A 7135-nucleotide genomic window follows, 5' to 3' on the forward strand; every position below is an offset into this window, starting at 1 on the left:
GTTTACTCATATAATCAAAGAACTCATTCATGTTTTAAAACGGAAATTAATTTTGCGAATATAATTATTGTTCGAATATAATGGATTACTTGGTAAGTTCTGAGTTAATCGTCTTATTTCTTAATTCATTTATATTATTATTATTATTATTATTATTATTATTATTATTATTTTTATTATTATTATTATTATTATTATTATTATTATTATTATTATTATTTCAGCAGTACAGTGGATATTTGCTCTGTATAGGGTATAATTTTCAAGAGGGCATCACCTATACAATGATGCTCACACACTGCCTTGGATAGATTAAAACGCATCTTCACAGAGTATTGTTCCTTTCTCTCTGAATAACAGCTCCATATGCTGTTGACGGCCACGGGATCTCTGTTTTAGCTTTCGAAATTTCTCAGTAAAAAAATTCATCGTGGATAGACTTTTCCCATGTTCGATTCAGGTTCTGCAGTGGATGGAACAATACGATTATAATATAAAACTGGTGTATCCCAAAATTTCTGGAGCGTCTCTTGTCACCGAATGTCACTCGATGCAGACATAGCAAGCAACAGAAAGCATTCACACTGATTCAGGAAGGTTATGACCATCTGTCAAGGATTTGCTTCCAATGGTTTCTTTGTTAAAGTCAGTTTCTTTATTTGCCTATACATTTTCACTTATTATTAAATCAAGAATAACTGAGTATCTCCATAGTGGAGATCTTCAGATTTTTTTTTTCTGCGGACGCCGCCTTTAAGTAATATTTTATCTCTCTCTCTCTCTCTCTCTCTCTCTCTCTCTCTCTCTCTCTCTCTCTCTCTCTCTCTCTCTCAGCAAAGACGCTGTAACTGTTATGTGTCACTTGCGGATCCTCTTATCTGTTTCCTCTGCAGACGGTGGCCCTTTGTAAGACGTACGCATACACATGACTAACAAACATAGGTTTTGTAAAAGCCATTTGTTCGCTTTATCTGATTACCATTATCAGAATCTTATTTGTGATTGATTCCTTTCACCTCCTTTTAGCAGCTTCTCTCTATTCGCATCCATTTCCTGTTTCCACCTATCATGCCTTGGGTAAATACAAATTAGTGTTACTAGTTTTTCGTGATAATAAAGAGATTAGATTCCAAATGGCGGCCTTCGTCGGTGCAGTTAACAATCTAAAAAGACATTTGCAGTGTTTTTTGTACGTTATGATGTTTGCTGTTTCCTCTGTAGCCTTTATCTCCACTCTTGCTCCCTGTTTTCGGTAAGTATAATTTTTTGTACGTCTTTTGTCAAATTCATCAGATTTACTTTCTCTGTTCTGCTTCTGTTTTTTTTTTTTTTTTTTTTTCCTTCTGTTTTGACATTCCTTGATGACCTTTCTTTGCATCTTGACTTAACAGATCAAGTCGGACGTTGACGTCTTTCATCTACTTTTAAGATCATTACGTATAAATATTATGTGTACGAGTCAAACCTTTTTCTCTAACCAGTTTTCATTTGTGCCAAAACTACATTTTTCGCAACAATCGGCTTTGTTCAAGTTGGCAGTGAGGAATGTTCATGGGGGTGGGGAGGGGGGGATGGTTGGGGAAAATGGGAATGGTCTGTGCCTGAGACTAAATGCACAGATCTAAGGGGAAAACTCTCTGCCACAGACGTTTCCCGCGCTTCGCCGACAGTCTGTCGCCACCTGCGTGACACCTGCATCGCACCTGGGTCGCAGACCGCGACTTCCCACGCCTCGTTCCTTAGCAACAAATCAATCCAGCAGGATAGCAACACTTCCGCGACACACCTGGTTTTCATATATTCAGAAGACATAAAGTCTAAAATCAAATGCATGTGCACTATTGGTCTGTTAGTTACTATGTAAACTTCCTGGCCGCTGATTGGTCAGCAATTCATATAAATAGCACTGTTGGTTGTTTATAAAGCATCACTCTAAGATCTCTCGTCTTAATCATTCCTGCTAAAGTGGTGACCCTTCCGCACCAACACCCAGCAAAGATGTTTGACGAAGACTCATTGCCCTCCCCTTCCGCCACTCCTTCCAACACCATTGCCTAAGTCAGGCTTCCGACTTTCACACTTATGAGCACTTACACTTGGCTCCGTCAGGCCGAAGTCACACTTCGAATCAAGGGTGTACAGTCCTCATCGTCCAAGGCAGATCACGTCCTTGCCGCCTTGCTGGACCACCTCTTTCCCCAGCTGACGGAGTGACTGGATGCTAGGGGCACTGACGTCGTGCAGTACAAAGATCTGAAGAAGGTCCTACTGTACAGATTCACGCTGTCCCCAGCCATTCGTGTGCAACAGATTTTCGGCGCGGTACAGCAACTCTTGGGTGATCAACGCCCAACCACCACCCTTCTTAAGATGAGAGTCCTCACCCACCTTCCTCCTGCAGCAGACAGTTCTCCCAGATCCATTGACATCCTCAAGGCACTCTGGCTGCAGTGCCTGCCAACGTCAGTAAGGGCATCACTAACCAACATCGAAGACACACCCAACGATGCCCTTGACACTCTAGCAGACAATCTGATGGATGCCTATGCTGCTGCAAACTGCAGCCATGCCCACATCTTCACCACCCTTCAAGAAACATCCAACCCCTCAGCAACAGACAACCTTCTTAACGCCACAGATGCCACCATGGCTGTCAAACCTTCGCAAACGTCCAGGGCAAACCCTCGCTGCCCATTCCACCTTCAGAAACCCAAAGGCACCGACCACATGCAGCAGCAATCGCCACCATTTCAGCTTTGCTGATACCACAGAACATTCGGCCCTGCTGCCAAGAACTGCCTACCAGCATGCCCATGGCCAAAAAACACGTGAAACTGCTACTGCCACTCGTGGTGGCCATAGCAGGTGTGTATCCCTCAACCAGGGGCCATACTAATGTGCACAAATCTAACCATAATCCTGATATATCCAACCCTACATGCTCTATCAGCACCTCTGTCTTTTTTATCCTTGATTCTGCCACAGGTACTCGTTTCTTGGTCGACACGGGGTTTGCCTTTCACTACTGCCTGTATCCAGTCAACCAACCAAATGCCCACAGCCATCCGACGTCCAACTCATAGCTGCCAGCTGCCAACGGCTCTCCTATCCTTACCTTCGGTCGGAAGCATCTTGCCCTTAACCTTAATGACAGAAAATACTGCTGGTGATTTATCGTCACAGACGTCTCAATACCTTTCCTCGGGGCAGACTTCTTGGCACACCACCAACTGCTTGTGGACACTGTCAACAGGCGCCTCAGTGATGCTACCGATTGCTGCAGCCCCACAGAGCTCACCCTCCACATTACTGATTCCAAAGACAATTTTACATACCTACTTGCCACATGCCCAGACGTTTTTAAACCTGAATAACTACAATCTAAGCAAATCCCTGCTAAGCGCGGTATTTTCCACCACATTAAAACCTCGGGCCTTCCCATACAATCCTGTTTCCTGCACCTACCACCCAAAAAACTCACTGCTGCAAAGAAAACCTTTGCAGAGATGGAGAAGATGGGTTTTTGACAAAAGGCATCCATTCCTTGAGCATCTCCCCTCCACATAGTAACAAAAAAGGACAGCACCCTACGCCCATGCGGGGACTACAGAAGGCTGAACATGATCACCGAGGATGACCACTACCCACTCCGTAGCATCAAAGACGTGACCACTTTTCCACATGGTGCAAAAATCTTCTCAAAGCTGGACCTTCTCAAAGGTTACTTCCAGGTCCCCATGAATCCCGAAGACCACCATCACAACACCCTTCTGCACCTTCACCTTGAATTACTCCTGCTTTGGCCTCCTCAATGCAGGAGCTACTTTTCAGTGATTGATGGATGGCATCTCTGCATCAAAGGAAGAGCACCTCCAACACCTACATGTTGTCCTCCAACACTTGCAAGAAAACAGCCTGATCATCCGATACAACAAATGCTCCTTTGCCACCAAGAGGGTAGAATTCTTGGGGTACCACATAACACCTGAGGGCATCCAGCCCTTGCCAGAAAAGGTCGCCGCTGTCAGGAAGCTCTCCACCCCTTCCACCATCAAGGGTCTACGAGAATTCCTCGGAAAGGTGAACTGTTATCATCTCTTTTTGGCCAACATCGCCTTGACCTTGGCCCCACTCTACAAAGTCCTCAAGGGCAAGCCCAAGGCCCTCACCTGGGGATTCCTGCAGGAAGCCACCTTCATCTCCGCCAAAAACACCCTAGCCAAGGCCACTGCCCTCTCTTTTCATGCACCAGGTCATCCTCTACTGCTGTCCACAGACATCAGTAACGTAGCCATAGGAACAGTGTTGGAGCAGATCATCCCGGTCGTCCTCGACCCCTTGCTTTTTTTAGCAGGAAACTAAGGAAGACAGAGGTAAACTACTCTATGTTTGACCGCGAACTCCTGGTGGCATACCTTGCCGTCAAACACTTCCGACATTTTTTGGAGGCCATGACTTTCACCTTTCAAACTAACCATCTGCCACTAGTACAGCATATAAACCGACAGTCCCATGCCTGGTCACCCCGTCAGCCATCGCCAAATTCAACTGCACCCTTTGCCACATTCCTGGAAACACAACCCTGTCACTGACGCCCTCTCCAGAGTCTCCATCGACGCAGTACACCTCGGCCTCTATTACAAGCAGCTGGGAGCTAAGCAACAGCAGGACCCAGAGCTCAAAGTCTGCAAGACCTCCTTAATGTCTCTGCAATGGCACAATGTCCCCCTCAGTGACAGCAGCCCTACCTCCGTCGTCTGTGATATCAGCACCGGCCGCTCACAGGCACTCAGACGTCATGGTCTGGCGCGCCCTTCAGGATGATCCACAGCCACCATCCTGAAGAAGCGCTTCATCTGGTACGGCATATCGAAAGATGCAAAGTCATGGGCCTGTGAATGTTCCTTCTGCCAGCTCTCCAAAATCCAGTGTCACACAAATTCAGGTGTGGGCTCCTTTCATCAACTGCAATGCTGTTTCGCCCATGTCCACATCGACATTGTAGGACCCCTCCCGCTCTCCAAAGGACATTGGTACCTATTCACAATGGTAACTGCTCGACAAGATGGCCTGAAGCCTCCCCTATGACAAAGGCATCAGCAGCAGTGTGTGCCAGTGCTTTCCTCTCATCATGGGTGTCCAGATTCAGCGTACCCAATCACATCACCTCCAGCAGAGGCACTACCTTCACATTGCAGGTCTGGACGTCCCTAAACTGACTCCTCAGCACCCAGTTACATTACACAACTGCCTACCATCCTGAATCCAATGGCATGGTCGAGAGGTTCCACCGCACCTTTAAAGCAGCCCTGTTGTCTTGCTGCAACTCCTCAACCTCGTACTCACAGCTTCCATTGGTCCTCCTCAGCCTTCTGACCACACCCAAAGAGGGCCTTGACCTGCCAGCAGCCAAGATGGTGTATGGCAACATGCTCATGATACCTGGCGAACTCTTCCCCAACAATAACCCATTCACTTAACAACATCAGACTCTGGACCACGGTCGGAAAATTTGCCCGACCCCCATCCTATAAGCCAACCAACAAGACCTTTATCCCTAAGGATCTGCATACTGCAACACACGTGTTCATCAGCACCAATGCTGTTCGACCGCCTTTAACCCCCTAGCGGGCCATCGACCTCAAGCAGAAAGCCTTCCTGATCGACATCCATGGCACGACAGATTGGGTGGCCATCGGCCGCGTGAAACCAGCGTATTTGACCAGCAACATTACTCCTCCAATCCAGTTTTCAAGGGCAGGAAGCCCTGTGCAATGCCCTGGTCAACTTTAAGGGGGTGGTATTGTGCCACGGAAGTTTCCCACCTGTCTTCACCTGTGTGATGCCTGCCTCGCACTTGGTTCGCAGACCATGACTTTCCATGCTTCACTCCTCATCAACAAATCAATCCAGCGGGACAGCAACACTTCTGCAACACACCTGGTTTTCATATGCTCAGAAGACATAAAGTGTAAAATCAAATGCATGTGCACTATTGGTCTGTTAGTTACTGTGCAAATTCCTGGCCGCTGATTGGTCAGCAATTCATATAAATAACTCTGTCGTTTGTTAATAAAGCATCACTCTAAGATCTCTCGTCTTAATAATTCCTGCTAAAATACATACAGTGTACATATATTGTATAGATATATTCTATATATATAATGTGTGTACATACATATATATGTACACACACAAGTTCCTCGTTGGGCGAGTCGGTAGAGTTGTGGGCTAGCACTCGCTAGGCCAGAGTTCGAGTCTCCGGCCGGCTAATGAAGAATTAGAGGAATTTATTTCTGGTGATAGAAATTAATTTCTTGCTATAATAAGGTTCAGATTCCACAGTAAGCTGTAGGTCCCGTTGCTAAGAAACCAAATGGTTCTTAGCCAGGTAAAATAAGTCTAATCCTTCGGGCCAGCACTAGGAGAGCTGTTAATCAGCTCAGTGGTCTGGTAAAACTAAGGTATACTTAACTTATGTACACAGACACACACATATATATGTATGTGTGTGTACACATTTACATATATGTATATATACACACAATCGTATACAGTATACAGTAAACCCCCCCGTATTCACATTCTCACAATTCGTGGACTCACCGATTCACGGATTTCTCTATGGAACAATACACATTAATTGCAGAAAATTCGCCCGTTTGCAGTATTTTTCACCGAGAAATATTCACTAATCACTATATTTTCATATCGTTTTCGTGACTAAATGCACTTTTTGTGATAAAACTATTAAAATACTCAGGTATAAGCATTTTTTAGAGGGGTTTTTTGTGTTTGAACTATCAAAATAGGCAGTTCTCGGTGTTTTTATAGGGGTGTTAAGTATTCGCGGATTTTAGCTATTCGTTGGGGGGGGTACATATCCCCTGCGAACACAGGTGGTTTACTGTACATACATACATACATACATACATACATACATACATACATACACTATAGATGTGTGTGTGTATTTATATATGCTCTCAAGGTGAAAAATCTAAACTTCTTGCGAAGCAACTTATGACTTGGATGAAGTTAGCCTTTAAACTTTCTATTATTTACTCTGAACTATATTGGTTAGTTGCATTATCTCATGCACATTACCTTCACTCTTAGAAATTAAGTAATAAAA

At 45.1% G+C, this 7135-nt stretch overlaps 1 protein-coding gene across 1 annotated transcript in view; it reads left to right on the top strand.

Moving 5' to 3' along the window:
- LOC136832754 (trafficking protein particle complex subunit 13) overlaps positions 1-7135 on the top strand; it is a 180299-nt gene that overhangs the window by 13140 nt on the left and 160024 nt on the right. The window lies entirely within an intron of this gene.

This window comes from Macrobrachium rosenbergii, chromosome 50 (genome assembly GCF_040412425.1).
Source record: "Macrobrachium rosenbergii isolate ZJJX-2024 chromosome 50, ASM4041242v1, whole genome shotgun sequence".
In the NCBI taxonomy this organism is placed as follows: Eukaryota; Metazoa; Arthropoda; class Malacostraca; order Decapoda; family Palaemonidae; genus Macrobrachium; species Macrobrachium rosenbergii.